We start from the raw sequence: 15281 nt of genomic DNA, 5'->3' as shown, positions 1-15281 counted from the left end.
CAACCTAAATGTCCACATTACATCCATATGATGAAATACTACTTAGCCATTAGAATATATATATGTATCCTATCTAATAATAGACAAACATGGTAATTGACCATACCTTCGCTATGCCTCCCATTGGCTAATCAGCACAATATGCAAATTAACCCAACCAAGATGGCGGCCGGCAGCCACGCAGCTGAAGCGAGCAGGAGGCTTGCTTGCTCCAGTGATGAAGGAAGCCAAGGTTCCCCACCTGCCATGGCCCGGCTCTGAGCTCTGAAAGCAACAAAGTTTCACTTATAGAAGCTAAACAAACCCCAGATATCTGCTTTCAGCAGGCCGTGGCCTCAGAGCTGGAGCGAGCAGGAGCCAGCTCTCAGCTCCAGTGATGGCAACAAAGTTTCAATTATAGAAGGTAAATAAATCTCAGAATAAAAAAAAAAAGAAAAAAAGGAGAGGCTGGGAGCTTCGGTCGCCCGCCAGCCTGAAAACGGCCCCCAGGCACCCCAGCAGGACCCCTACCCTGATCCGGGACACCCTTCAGGGCAAACCAGCTGGCTCCCACCCATGCAGCAGGCCTCTATCCTATATAGTAAAAGGGTAATATGCAAACTGACCCTAACAGCAGAAGGACTGGGAATGACTGGTCACTATGACACACACTGACCACCAGGGGGCAGACGGTCAATGCAGGAGCTGGTCAGTACGCTCCCACATGGGGGAGCTCTGCTCAGCCACAAGCCAGGCTGATGGCTGCCAGTACAGCGGTGGTGGTGGGAGCCTCTCCTGCCTCCTCAGCAGCGCTAAGGATGTCCGACTGCAGCTTAGGTCTGCTCCCTGCTGGCAAGTGGACATCCCCTGATGGCTGCCGGGCTGCCAGAGGGATGTCTGATTGCCAGCTTAGGCCCAATCCCCTGGGGAGCAGGCCTAAGCCAGCAGGTGGTCATCCCCCAAAGGGTCCCAGACTGTGAGAGGGCACAGGCCGGGCTGAGGGACACCCCCCCCCCCCCACCAGTGCACAAATTTTTGTGCACCGGGCCTCTAGTATATATATATTTACATATACATATATGTATCCTCCAAGCTCAGTTGTTAAAGATGAGAAAGATATAGAACAATGTTCATAGTATGCTCTCTCAACTGTGTAAAAAATTTAAAAAGTATAAAAAGGAGATTATATACCTTTATGCCAATATGGGCATAGAATATTTCTTAAATCAGACATTAAAAATCTGTAAAAAGGGCTCTCTTTGGTCTCAGCCTCAGAAGTGAGATGATGAAGGGAACGTTATGGTTCAGAAAGCACTACAACAAGACTGTGCCGCTGCTGTGTCTCAAAGGCCTACCACCTTGAGAAGTCCACCTGTGGCAAGTGTGGCTACCCCGCCAAGAGGAAGAGGAAGTATAAACGACAAAACATCTAAAAATCATATACTGCAGGTTCAGGCACGGATTCCCTGAAGGAACAACCCTAAATCCAAGAGGGCAGCTGTTGGAGCATCCAGTTCATCTTAAAGATTTCAATGATTAGTTGCACAATAAATGTTCTGGTTTAAAAAAAAAATCTGTAAAAGTGGTTCTGTTGGGGAAGAATCTGGGGGTCTGGAATGTGAGGAAGGTTTAGTATCCCTTGCATATACCCTTTTGCAATGTAATTTTCTTTTTTCTGTAATCATGTACATATGTATTTTTAAATTAGAAAAGGTAAAGGATTTTTAAAAGGACCTGCAATTCTAATATTTACAAATATCCACTGTTAAAATTTTGATATGTTTTTTCCTTTACTATGAGTATATGTGTGTGTGGATACATACATAGCCATGTATATATGCTGATAAGAAACAATCTCCAAGATAATGTCAAAATTGGTATCAAATTATATGTATAATCTTTTATTAGTCTCTACCATTTACTATTATTATATAGTGATATTTTTCATGTCAATGATTATTCTTTGAAAACAAAGAATTTTGAATGGCTATACAAATTTATAGACATACATATACATATATACATATTTGTGTATGTGTGTGTGTCGTTTATGTTGTTTATTTTTTCTTTTTGATTAAATAAGTAAAGCTATAATAAATATCTTTGTACATATTCAATTCCATTAATTTATTTAATTCTATTTTAAGTTATTTTTCGTAGAATAAAATCCTCACAGGAGAATTACTGAAAATTAAGGGAATATATAAATTATTTTCCAGAACGTCTATACCAATTTACTGTCCCAGGTGTGGAAGAGAGTCTCTATGTACTATAAAGCTGATTTTCCAAAATGAAAATAGCTTTGTTGAACTTTTTCATTATAGTATTAACATATACTAAATATACAATTCAGAAAATACAGGAAAGTTGTAAAAATGAAAATGAAAAAAAAGAAAAAAAAGAAAATGAAAATCACTATCCAGAGATACTCACCATTAATTCTAAGATATACATCCAGATTTTTTCCTAGTATATGTATATTAACCAGATTTGTTTAACTTAATGTTTCTTTCCAAGCCAATAGATAATATGGAGGTACAGTATCTTTTTAATAGGTGCATAGTAATCTATTATAAGGATATACTATAAATGGCTATAGTGACGGCAACAAAGTTTCAATTATAGAAGGTAAATAAATCTCAGAATAAAAAAAAAAAAGAAAAAAAGGAGAGGCTGGGAGCAGACTCTGAAATAAACTTTAATAGGCAAGATATTTATTAAGGCATGCCCTTGGTATCAACATCTGTAGAAAGAAGGGGAAAGAGGCAGACTTGAACAGAGGGAGAAGTTAAACTGGAATGCAAGCCCAGTGAGAGCTTCAGCTGACCTCATAACGAGTTCTGGTGTTAGAATGGCCCCTTAGCATTATACCAAATTAGACTGAGATGGCCAGGCCTTTTTATACCCTTGCACTGATCAGTTACTGGATATGGGCCATCCTGGGAAGGATCATGCCTCTCTGCAGCTGAAGCAATCCTTGAAGGAGCCAACAGTATTCCTAGAAGTTGGGCTAACAAATCCTTCACTGAAGAGGGATCTGGACAGCATATCACAGTGTCCACTATAGTCTACCTCTTGTTCTGTTCAGATACACTTCATCATATTTGTTTTGGGAGCAACATGGTCGGAGTGGGCCTCTTTTTCTGTGGGAAACTTTTCAAATGAAAGTTAATGGAATAAACTACAACCCCTGGCATTGCAGCTAGTCTCAGGGGCTATACTTGACAACTCGTTGTCTCCCTCTTCCTCTACCCATTCTAGATTCCCCTTACCCTCAGCTATCATCTCTGCTGGTCTCAGTGGCTTACCAGATGGCATGACCCAGACCCTCATCCTGGTCACTCCATTCTTGGGCTGAGATTGCTATACTTGTTCATTTATAGCAAAATTGGATAAGGGTGAACCAAGAGGTGTCCAAGTAGATCATCTGAATGCCAAATATATTCTTCCATGGCTCCATTGTGTAATCTGTGCCAGAATGGTGACTCCTCTTTTTGCCTGTAGTCTCTGGACTCAAAGAACACAAATAGTTTAGGTTTCCAGCCACAGCTTGTAGATCAGCTGAAGTCTTGCTGTATTCCCTTTGATAACCTTGTGTTCCCTTTGGAGACCAGTACCTTCAACCCTGCAGAGCTCAGAGTTGGAAACAATTTTTCCAACTCTGTGTTTCTGCACATCTTGTGAGCAGACACCAACAACTTTTATTATGAACTATCATTCCAAGGATGTTTGTATAGTGAACAGCATTAGAAGATAGCTACGGTATCTCTTTTCAGAATAAAAACCAGTTTTGTTTACTGTCCAGTATAATAAAAAAAAAGTTATAACAAAAGGTTTGGAGAATTAACATAACCCTGGGGCAGAAATGTAAATGTATATTATTATCCATTATATGTAAATGAGAACTGTTTTTTCATTCTCTTTTCTGAAAGATGGAAAAGAACATATTTGTCAGATTAATGGTTGTATACCCTGAACTTATGTTATGCTGATCTAGCAAAGACATCACACCTTGTATCTTTCTCCAGAATCAATCTGTGTGTGTTTTTTTCAGGGACCACACTGCTGAATAAAATGGAGGTATGATGGGGATTACCACCACTCTTGCATCCTTTAGAATTCAGTGGTTCTCAACCTTCCTAATGCCGCGACCCTTTAATACAGTTCCTCATGTTGTGGTGACCCCCAATTTCATTGTTACAAATTGAACATAATTAAATCATAATGATTAATCACAAAAACAATATGTAATTATATATGTGTTTTCTGATGGTCTCACTCGACCCCTGTCAAAGGGTCGTTCAACCTTCAAAGGGGTCGCGACCCACAGGTTGAGAACCGCTGCTTTAGATCTTTAAAAGGAGCACTAATTCTCACCATTTCCCCAGCAATACAGTTTTTTTATTTATGTCTTGCCTAGGGGAGGAGGCGGTTTCAGAGATTTCCAATTGGCCTTCCCCATTATGATAGCTGTTACTTCATAGGCCAAAGACCCAATGTGGTGATTGTGCCAACTATGAAGTATAACTATTCTGATTATATATTCAAGAACTGAGGATCACTAATGTGGGACCTTAGATAGGACTTCATTTATTACCTGGATTTCATATGCACCTACTCTGACAAGCAGACCATGATTATTCTTTGGGTCTCTAAGTACCAATCTCAATTTAGACTCTGTGACCAACAGCCCTTGAAGTGTTTGTGTATCCCCATTTTCTCAGTACACAGTTGTCTTAGTAAATTGCCTTAGGCCCAAAGGTTCTGGAACAACTTTGGAAGGACTGAGGAAATCATTACTTTGTACATTTGCCATGGTATTGCAGGTTCCTTTGTCCTGGAGACCTGATCTCTACTGGAGTTAATGTGCTCCAGGTCTAAAAGTAGATTAATGTTTTGAAACTTGGCAAGGAATCATGATTTTATTGGGATAACTGCCTCAGTCTCCTGGCTTTACATTTTTTAATTCATCTGAAGGTACAAATTGAGTAGTACCACCATTGGCTACCCATCAATTTTTCCCCTAGGAATACCAGATTCTATTAATTATCTCCAATAATTCTCTGTGGATTACTTCCACCTGACTGCTCCTTTGATTTTATATTACAGCGATAGTCCAACTTGGCTTCTGACCATTATACACTACAACTGGACTCTATTATTTTGGGATCCTACCCTCCCTATTGCTATAGATAAACCTAGTGCTTTAATGACTTCCTTTATCATCAACTCTGGCTTCTAGAAAGTCACCACAGAGCTGCTTAAGGAGATTGGTGTCCTTTACAACAATATATTTCTTTATGTCCTTGACATATGGTGTAGCCTCTGGCCTTCTGTAGCCTAACCATCTGGTATGCTTTCCATCTTTACATAGTATATGGTCTTCAGCATAACCAATTGCCTGATCTTTTAAATCTTTTATTTAAAATCCTCACCCGAGGATATGTTTATTGATTTTTAGAGAGAGAGGGAAAAGGGGAGAGAGAGAGAGAAATCGGTGCAAAAGAGAAACATCGATTGGTTGCCTCCCATATGTGTCAAATCGGGGATGGAACCTTTAACCTAGGTATGTGCCCTGCCCTGGAATTGAACCTGCAACCTTTTGGTGTACCAGATGACGCTCAACCAACTGGCCACCTGTCTGGGGCTGCCCGATCCTTTAAATTCTTTCTTCTACTGTCAGCCACATCAATTATGAAAATTTGAGGTTCTTACTATGAAGTTATTCTTAGTATTGTGAGAGTCCAAAATCTAAGTTTTCCCTTTCTTTTTCATCAAGAACCCTCAAAAATCAATCCTATACTTACTCTCTGAGTTTATGCTGGCAAGATAGTAAAGCTCCTTTGGGGTATAGTTTCTTCCCTCCATTATCATATCCAGCATATTGAGACTTAATATCAGTCCAGGGCTACCCGACAGGAGACAACCTGAAAGCAAATCTTGAGAGAGAGAGAGCACTTGTCTTGATGGGAAGAGGTCTCTGCATCATCCCTGAACAATGGGAAAAGGATAGGTCTTAATAGGAAAGGGTGGGCCACTGCTAGGAACATCCGCATCTAATGTATCAAACCTTATTCTTTCGCAACAAGGGCCCTGATCTTGCCTTAATATATTTGTCTTGATTAGAAGTTTAATCTTTGGAGCTTAGCTGTTCTGACTAAATTTGTTCTTTAAATTACTCTAGTCTCCCATTTTCAGGAGAGGAGAGCCACTTTGTATGCTACAATTGTAGTCTTCACTTTAGCTTTCAATTAGTGATTAATCACTCTCAGATTTTCATTACCTTTTTCCAGTGCATCAGTTTGGCTTAGGAACAGTCACCTGTCTTAGCTCAAACTGCTATAACCAAATACCCTAGACCAGGTAGCTTAAAAAATAGAAATTTATTTCTCACAGTTCTGGGGAGTATGGGATCAAGGTGCCTTCCTGCTTCAGTTCCCAATAAAGGATCTTTTCCTGGTTTGTGGACAGCAGCCTTCTTGCTATGGCCTTTCCTTCAAGGGGAGAGGAAGAGGGAAAGAGAGGGATAGCTTCTTTTTCTTATAAGACTACCAACCCTATTAAATAAGGGTCATACTCATGACTTCATTGAACCTTAATTACCTCCTAAAAGTCTTACTTCCAAGTACAATCACATTGGGGTTAGGACTTAAATATAAGAATTTCTGGGGGAACAAATTCAGTCCATGGCATCACTCGATTTCATTGTCCTTATAGTTACTATTTTACCTATATTTCTCAAATACCTGATACACCATACCATTTAATACATACCCTTCCACTGGTGTACCAACCTGATTCATCACCCATGAAAATTTTAACAATTAGACAAGGCACACAGTGTATTATTAAAAGTTACAAAGAGTCCAGCCGGCATGGCTCAGTGGTTGAGCGATAAACTATGAACCAGGAGGGCCCTGGTTCGATTCTCAGTCAGGGCACATGCCTGGATTGCAGGCTCAATCCCCAGTGTGGGGCGTGCAGGAGGTAGCCAATCAATGATTCTCTCTCATCATTGATGTTTTTATCTCTCTCTCCCACTTCATTCCTCTCTGAAATTATATATATATATATATATATATATATATATATATATATATATTTTAATATATATTTTAAAGTTACAAAGGTAAACAACAAAAGAGCTAAAATTAATGTAATTGTTAAATGTTGGAGGAGTAGATATTAGCATAATCCTTATTTTTCATTGCAGGAGTCATTACATACAATATTGTCTAAAACTGATATGGGCATATTTAGAAATACCAAAGTAATCACAAACAAAAACATGTAAAAGAGGTTGTCCTTGGGGATTGTCCTAGACTTAGAAAGTGTTAGGATGAAATTTGTTGCTTTTCATCATATATTTTTTTAGTGCTATTTGATTTTGTTACGATTTGTTTATTTTTATTTGTTGGCGTGTGTATTTCTTTGACTGAAAAAAAAATTAGAGGTTTGATTTTTTGTTTATATGGAAACAATATTTTTGATATCTACCCTATCAAGGTTGACTCCTTAAAGTGGGTCAGGTCTCATTCCAGATCTTTTAAAATAAGCAATGAGTTAGAAAACCAAGGACACCAAGAAACTTGGACTAAGCAAATGGTTGTTCTACTGATACTTTATTCTCTACGATAAATAATATTTAAGAACCTGTAGGTCAGTGGTTCTCAACCTTCCTAATGCCGCGACCCTTTAATACAGTTCCTCATGTTGTGGTGACCCCCAACCATAAAATTATTTTCGTTGCTGCTTCATAACTGTAATTTTGCTACTGTTATGAATCGTAATGTAAATATCTGATATGCAGGATGTATTTTCATTGTTACAAATTGAACATAATTAAAGCATAGTTATTAATCACAAAAACAATACGTAATTATATATATGTTTTCCGATGGTCTTAGGTGACCCCTGTGAAAGGGTCGTTCGACCCCCAAAAGAGTCGCGACCCACAGGTTGAGAACCGCTGCTTTAGGTTCTACCCACACTATTACATCCCTCTGCTTATGAGATTTCCTTTAAATGTCTGGGTAGTTCTGATCCTCCATTTTTTGGGAACTGGATTTTTTTTTTTTTTTTTTTTTTTTTTTTTTTTTTTGTTGTTGTTGTTGTTGTTATGGTGGCAATGTTACATTTCAGGATTCTAGGCACCACCAGAGGACGATGCTATATAAAACTGTTCTCATTTCATTTCTAACCCCAATCAGTTTGTTAGCGAGTTTAGAGTTTCATTTTTGCATCTGTGAAGTCTTTGTCACATCAAATTAGATGTGCAAGGGATAAATCTTAAGAGATGCTCTTTCCAAGTCGACATGATAATTGGCTCTTTTATTAGTAATCTCTCAAGAGTTCGTTTAACTCCTATTGTCTCTATTAGCCTCCCCAGAGCTATTAATGTCACAAGTGATCTATCCAAAACTAGAGCCCCCCCACCTCCCCATACATCTAGAATATCCCATTAAAGAGGGAGGAGTAAGGCAATGAGAATGTTTACACATTATTATATATGTCTCCATGTGGGATTTTAAAAATACAAACGCATACGGTACTTAAATGGTTACGAATGCATCTGAATCATATTGGTGTCGAGAAATGTAACGTTAGTACACTTTCTGCTGGTCTTGAAATTTTTTCCTAACTATGATGGGTCCGACAATGAAGAGCTAATGAATTTAGCTAGTGAGGTATCCTCCCTGCCTTCCCAATGAGGACGCGTGAGCAGAGGACCATTAACTATTTGCTCAACCAAAGTATTCCGTGGTGGGCCCGTGTGGCCTTCCTTCTAGTACAAAACGGGGCTTGGGATGGCTCTTCAAAACTCGAGTCGTTCTCAAAACTAAACAGGAAAGGGCCTATTTCTCCAAAGGATGGGGCACGTGTTGTGTGTGTCAACAGGCCACTTCCCAGCTTGGTGCTGCCTTAAAACTGAAAATGCTCCTTTACAGGCTGATTTGCCATCTAAACGCTGGGCTGATTTTAATGACAGGTTTATGAAGTCATTTCCCCCCAACACTCAACCCCTCATTCCACCAAACTCCAAAGGACGCGTAGTTGGCTTGCTCTTGGTTTGCAAACGTCATCCCCGCCCCTGCACCCCAAGCCCGTGCGGGAGCACCTTGTCTAGGGCCCCCCGTCCTCGGACGCTGGCGCTCAGCGGCTCACAGCTGCACCACCATCTCCAGACAGCACCCTGACTAACAGGACAGGCCTGGCCGGCGGGCGGTGGGGGCACCTCCAGGCCGGGGGGGAGGCGCGCCGAGGAGAAGTCTTGATCCCAGGACGGAGGAGGGCAGGAGGTGGGAAAGAGCCATGCAGTTTTCAGGGCTGGAAGAAAAGGGGGGCTGCCGCGCAAGCCGGGGCGCCTGCCCTGGCCGGGAGGAGAGGCGTGCCCGGCAGCTCTTGGGCGGGATCCTCGGCTCCCACACACGGCCTCCGGTCTGTCTCCGCAGGCCCCGTGTCCCTGTCCAAGTCCAACAGCAACGCCGTCTCCGCCATCCCCATTAACAAGGACAACCTCTTCGGTGGCGTCGTGAACCCCAACGAAGTCTTCTGTTCAGTTCCGGGTCGCCTCTCGCTCCTCAGCTCCACCTCGAAGTACAAGGTCACGGTGGCGGAAGTACAGCGGCGCCTCTCACCGCCCGAGTGTCTCAACGCTTCGCTGCTGGGCGGAGTGCTCGGGAACTGGATTTTTAAAAAATATATAATTTATTGATTTTTCACAGAGAGGAAGGGAGAGGGACAGAGAGTCAGAAACATCGATGAGAGAGAAACATTGTTCAGCTGCCTCCTGCACACCCCCCACTGGAGATGTGCCCACAACCAAGGTACATGCCCTTGACCGGAATTGAACCCAGGACCCTTCAGTCCGAAGGCTGACATTCCATCCACTGAGCCAAACCAGTCAGGGCTGGGAACTGGATTTTGTCTGCAACCAGGTTACTGACTGTGAAAGGGGAGGTATTCCGGCTCTCTCTTATTATCAATTTTGGGACACACTGCTCATGTTTAAAAGAAATTGTGTTTTTCATATTAAAAAGGAATAGAAAAAAAAAAATCATGGTTTAATCTAATAGGTAGAATACCATGGCACATTACTGCCACCAGTTGGCAGAACACCTTAATTGCAAGAGTAGGAAAGACGGGAAAACCCATTTCTGATTTTTTTCCAAAGGTCTAGCAGCAAATGTCCTGTATCAAGTGAAAAATGCAAAGGAAGAATACTAAATGTAAAAGTGAAGTGTTATAATGCATAATCAACAGACCTCTCTTTTGGTCTAAATATTCTCTTGACATAGAAGATGAGTCACAGATTGGGAGACAATATTTGCAAAAGACATATAATAAAGGACTATTAAGCAAAATATACAAATATGCACCTGGAACTCTGTAAAAGTGGTGGGAAGGGAAGAATCATTAATGAAATGTTACTTTGAAAAGTCTTATGAGATCTACAGGAGAAAAACTACAAAATTCTGATTACTGCAATCAGAGAAACTGTTGATGAGTAGAAAGACTCATTATAATTGAGAAGTCAGTTCTTCCCAACTTGATCTATCGATTCAATGTAATCCAAATAAAAATCCAAATTAATATCAACAAACTGATTCTGAAGTTCATATGGAGGGCAAAAGATGCAGAATAGCCAGAACAATATTGAAAGAGAAGAACAAAGTTAGAGGACTGATGCTACCTGACTTTAAGATTTAATATTAAGCTACAGTAATTAAAACAGTGTGATATTGGTGAAAAACAGACAAATAGATCAATGGAAAAGAACTGAGAGCTCATAAAGATAATTAAGTGATCTTAGACAAAGAAATGAAGGCAATACAATGGAGTAAAGAAAGTCTCTTCAATAAATAGTACTGAAACAATGGGTATTCACATTTTAAAAAAAAATCTAGACACAGATCTTACATCGTTCACAAAAATAAACTCAAAATATCATAGACCTAAATGTAAAAGGCAAAACTATAAAACTTTTAGAACAACACAGGAAAATACCTAGATGACCTTGGGTCTAGTAATACCTTTTAGATACAACAAACACCAAAGACACAATCCATGAAAGAAATCATTGAAAAGCTGGACTTTATTAAAATTAATAATTTTTGCTCTGAAAAACACAACGTCAAGAGAATCAGAAGATAAGTCACAGATTGGGAGAAAATATTTGCAAAAGACATATAATAAAGGACTATTAAGCAAAATATTCAAAAGAACTCTTAAAACTCAACAGTAAGAAAACAAACAACCTAAGTAAAAAAATGAACCAAAGACCTTAACAGACATCTCACCAAAGAAGATATACATATGGGGAAATAAGTATATGAAAAGATGTTCTACATCATATGTAATCAGGGAAATGCAAATTTTAACAACAATGAGATACCACTACACACCTATTAGAATGATCAAAATCTGGAACACTTGACAACAGCAAATACTGATGTTGTGGAGCAAAATAAACTCTTACATTGTGCGAATGCAAAATAGTACAGACACTTTGGAAGATAATTTTACAGTTTCTTATAAAACTAAACATACTCTTAGCATATGATCCAGCAATCAAACTCTTTGGTATTTACTCAAAGGAGTTGAAAACTTATGTCCACACAAAAATTCTGCATAGGAAAGTTTATAGAAGCTTTATTCATAATTGCCAAAACTTGGAAGCAACCAAGATGTCCCTCAATAAGGGAATGGATAAATAAAATGTGGTACATCCAGACAATGGATTATTATTCAGTACTAAAAAGAAATACACTATCAAACTACTAAAAGGCATGGAGGTAATTTAGGGAGACTTTTGAAGAGAAAGAATGTAGTAGAGAACAGAGAACTAGGAGTTGAATTATGGCAGGGAATAAAGAGGAGGAGCTAACAAAGAAACCAGATGACCAGTAATCTAGGTAGATTGTAGAACCCAGGAATTGTCTTAAAAGCAAGGGAAATAGGGTTTCAAGGAGGGACTAAGGATTGGGTGTGCCAAGAAAATGAGGAATGAGAAAATGGTTGGAAATGAGAACTCTGGTAACTTAAAGTGTGATTTCAATTTGCTGTTATGGAGTCACTGATAAAAGGTAAAGAATAAGGTGGAAATGAAAAGTTGAATCTTTTGAGAAATATGACAGTGAAAGAAAGGTTGTATGGACCCCAAGAAGATTCATTTGGTATGAACCCCAGAAAGGAATTTCTCTCCTGAGATGGACTCCCCATGATCAACTGACAGCCTGAATTTTATAAATAATAAGAGCCTAATAGCCATTTACTGATAGGGGCTTCTCGCATATTCTGGGTACCAGGAAAAACCTAGACGGAACTTGTGGTTTCCTGCAGTTTGCCCTGCCTGTCCACTTATGCTGGCTGATGTTAACAACTGCAGGGAAAACCTGAACTGAGACCTGCCCTGAAATGTGCAATTTGGACACTTCATTTACGTAAAACAGACCTAATTGAGAACCTGGGTGGGAACTTTTGCTATAAAAGGTGGCCTCCCCTTTGCTAAAACACAATTTAGGTTTTACCAAAAAAATTTGTAAAAATTCTGCAGCTCCTACTTAGTTAAATAAATGCTTATTATCCTTTATTACATTATAAAATTAACTTTGGTTTACAGTTGACAGTACAGTAACTGGAGGGAGTAGCACTGAATTTTTTAAAAGGAATGGAAACTGTCTGTTGAAAAATAGAAAGAAGCCAGTGGATAGGAAGATAATGAAGATATCTAAGAGCCTATTAAAGTAAAGGTGGAAGGAGGAAGTGGGAAGGGTGGCATATGTAGTCCAGGGAGAAAGACCGGTTTGGGAGAGAAGGGAAGAATGGATTAATTTGATGAGAATTTTTGAAATCAAGAACAGGATGTGGCTAAATGTTTTAATATGGAGAGAATATGAACCCGATATGGGAGTCCCATAGTTCTGATCCCAGGAAACCAGATGATGTTTATAAGTATAGATTGGGACTGGCACCTTGAACAAGGAAAGTTCCTGCAGTCTTTGTGAGATTGAGGCAACCAAAGGTTAATAATTGTAAGTGGGGTTCCAGGTGGGTTGTGATTTCAAAAGCCACACACCTTGTGACCCTTGGGAGAGAAACCAGAAATTAGGGTAATTTACTGGAGATTGTCACTCAGGACTATAAAGGAGTTGAGCGATTCTAAGGCATTACTAACACAGAGCTGGCTATAGCAACAGAGAATTTAGTCATAAATGGGGCTGATGACCTGGGAGATTAAGGATTCAATTTGTATAGAAAAGTTGTGAGCAAGTGAAAGGTGGGAAACACGGCCAAGACCACCGCGAGGCAGGCGGATGGAAAGTAGGGAAGAGGCCACCACGTTCAAGGGCATATTTGAGCCCTGATCTCACATTCGTCAATTATTTCCCTTTTGGCAGCTAAAAGGCTAGGAACGTCCATTTCAGAGCCATGAGAGTAGTCCTAAACTGTGGGAGGAGAAATCTAATGCAAAAGCGGAGGCTGCAGCCTGCTAGTCCAGCTACATCCACTTCCACTAACTGGCCAATGCTGCCGCCTTATGCAAAGCCAGCACCACGGGAGGAACTGCTTTACCGAGGCCGGGACCACGCCGCTCGGCCTGGGGTGGGCACTGCCGCGTCTAGACCAGCGGCGAGGGAGGTCCCTAACAGTCCTCGAAACCCTTTCACCCCCTCCCGGCAGAGCGACAATCAACAATGAGTCGCTAATACAATGCGAGGTTCCGAGGCCGTGGCTACACGGGAGAGGTCGGGAGCAGTTTGGTCCCGCCGCTCCCTCCCGATGCCGCAGAGAGTTCGGGGCGGGGGGTACTGGCAGCAGGAGCCGGGCAGGGCTGCAAAAAAGCGCCAGTCCCGCGATCAGGGGAGGGGCCTCGGGGAAGGGCCCGGGGCGGGTTTCCCTCCTAGGGCTCCGTAAAGCTCCAAAAATGGCGGGCGGCAACTCGGCTAGCCAGGCGCGCAGGCGCCACCGTGGCCGTCTTTCCGACAGCCTTGGGCAGCCCACGAACTGTCCACAACACCCTCCCCCAGCGGCAGCCGCCGCACACGATTGGCTGAGCTGGCCCAGGGCTCCGTGCAGGGGCGGGGCCGCCACGCCGAGGCCACGTTTCCCGCCCCGCTGGCGCGCGTGCGCGCAAACCCCACTGGAAAGCATTTGAGCGCGTCCCCGCCGGGGCCCCCAGCTCGCGCCTCTGCTCCCTCCCCTTTCCGGGCAGGCCGGTCCCGTCAGCGAGGCAGTACGCACCGCGGCCAGCAGAGGGCGGTCCGGACCCAAGTCTGCAGCGGCGCCATTGGCGTGTGGAAAATGCCACCAGATGGCGGGTTAGGATTGCAGCTCCGTTGAAGGCGCGGCCCCCGCTCCCGAACCCCCGGCGACCACCCCGTAACAACCCCCCCACATCGGGAATAACACACCGGAGACTTTTGGGGGGAAACTAGGTCCACGGCCGGCGGCGCCCGGATGGGCAGCTGAGGTGAGTACGGGCGGCGGCGACAGCGGCGGGGGGCGGGAAATAGGGGGAATGCGGCGGCAGCAGCGCGGGGGCTGGAGACGCCGATCCAAAATGGAGGCCGGGCGAGAGCGAGAGAGCGCGAGCGGGGAGCTGGCGGGCGGGCCCGGCTCGGGCTGCGCGCGGGGGAGGGAGGCCGCGCGGGCCTGTGCGCGGCGCGGCGGTCGCTGACCGTCCGGGCGCGCGTGGGGGGCGACGGCTGTGGGCGCGGCGGGCACCCCGGAGCTCTCGTGGCTCCTCACCCATCCCGCGGGCCCCGAAAACGGTGCCCCCGCCCGCTCGGGCACTACGGCGACGAGCGCGGAAGCCTTTGTGGCGCGCTCGGGCCCGCCGCCAAGCCCGCCCTCCGCCCCCCCCCCGCCGCCCGGACTTCGGGACTCGCCCGCGCCCGGCGGAGCCGGCCCGAGGCGGGCTGGTGTGAACGCCTTCTGCCGCCCCGCGTTTCTGCGGTGTTTTAGCGGCAGCGTCGTCACATGACAACAAGCTCGCCTCCGTGGAGGGGCCTGGGGGTCGCTCGGCGTGGCGGCCGGCCCAGGCTTTTCCTGGGTCGGGTGGGGCTGGGAGCTGGCAACTGGGGGAAAGGGGGCGTCGAATCCAGGCTTCCCGCTATCTGCCCTCCCCGCCCCCGACGGAGGCGTCCTCGTGAAACGTGCCCAGGCCCGAAAACGGCCCCGCTAGTTTGCCGTTCCCCCGGGAGAGGAGACCAATAAAAGTTGTTTTCCCTCTTTTCTCGGGGTGGGGGCGGGGTGGAGGGCTGGGAAACTGGAATGCTTGGAGTGGGACCTGGGCCTCG

The 15281-nt window shown here is 43.5% G+C and overlaps 1 protein-coding gene and 1 pseudogene across 3 annotated transcripts in view; both read left to right on the top strand.

Moving 5' to 3' along the window:
- The first annotated feature begins 1261 nt into the window (after nt 1-1261).
- On the top strand, nt 1262-1503 carry LOC138992468 (large ribosomal subunit protein eL37 pseudogene; annotated as a pseudogene).
- A 12752-nt stretch (nt 1504-14255) lies between these two features.
- The window catches only part of STAG1 (STAG1 cohesin complex component), a 332216-nt gene continuing 331190 nt past the window's right edge, over nt 14256-15281 (top strand). For 2 of the 3 annotated variants that reach the window (XM_070433469.1, XM_070433470.1), the window contains exon 1: nt 14257-14452. The gene's annotated coding sequence lies outside the window, so the exon portion shown is untranslated. Of the gene's footprint in view, nt 14453-15281 lie in introns of all 3 variants that reach the window. The other variant, XM_070433471.1, reaches the window with a different exon arrangement.

This window comes from Myotis yumanensis, unplaced genomic scaffold (genome assembly GCF_028538775.1).
Source record: "Myotis yumanensis isolate MYYU_CA2020_CCGP unplaced genomic scaffold, mMyoYum1.0.hap1 SCAF_14, whole genome shotgun sequence".
In the NCBI taxonomy this organism is placed as follows: domain Eukaryota; kingdom Metazoa; phylum Chordata; class Mammalia; order Chiroptera; family Vespertilionidae; genus Myotis; species Myotis yumanensis.
The sequence above is the reverse complement of the archived record's forward strand: the minus strand, read 5'-3'. Positions and strand labels throughout refer to the sequence as shown.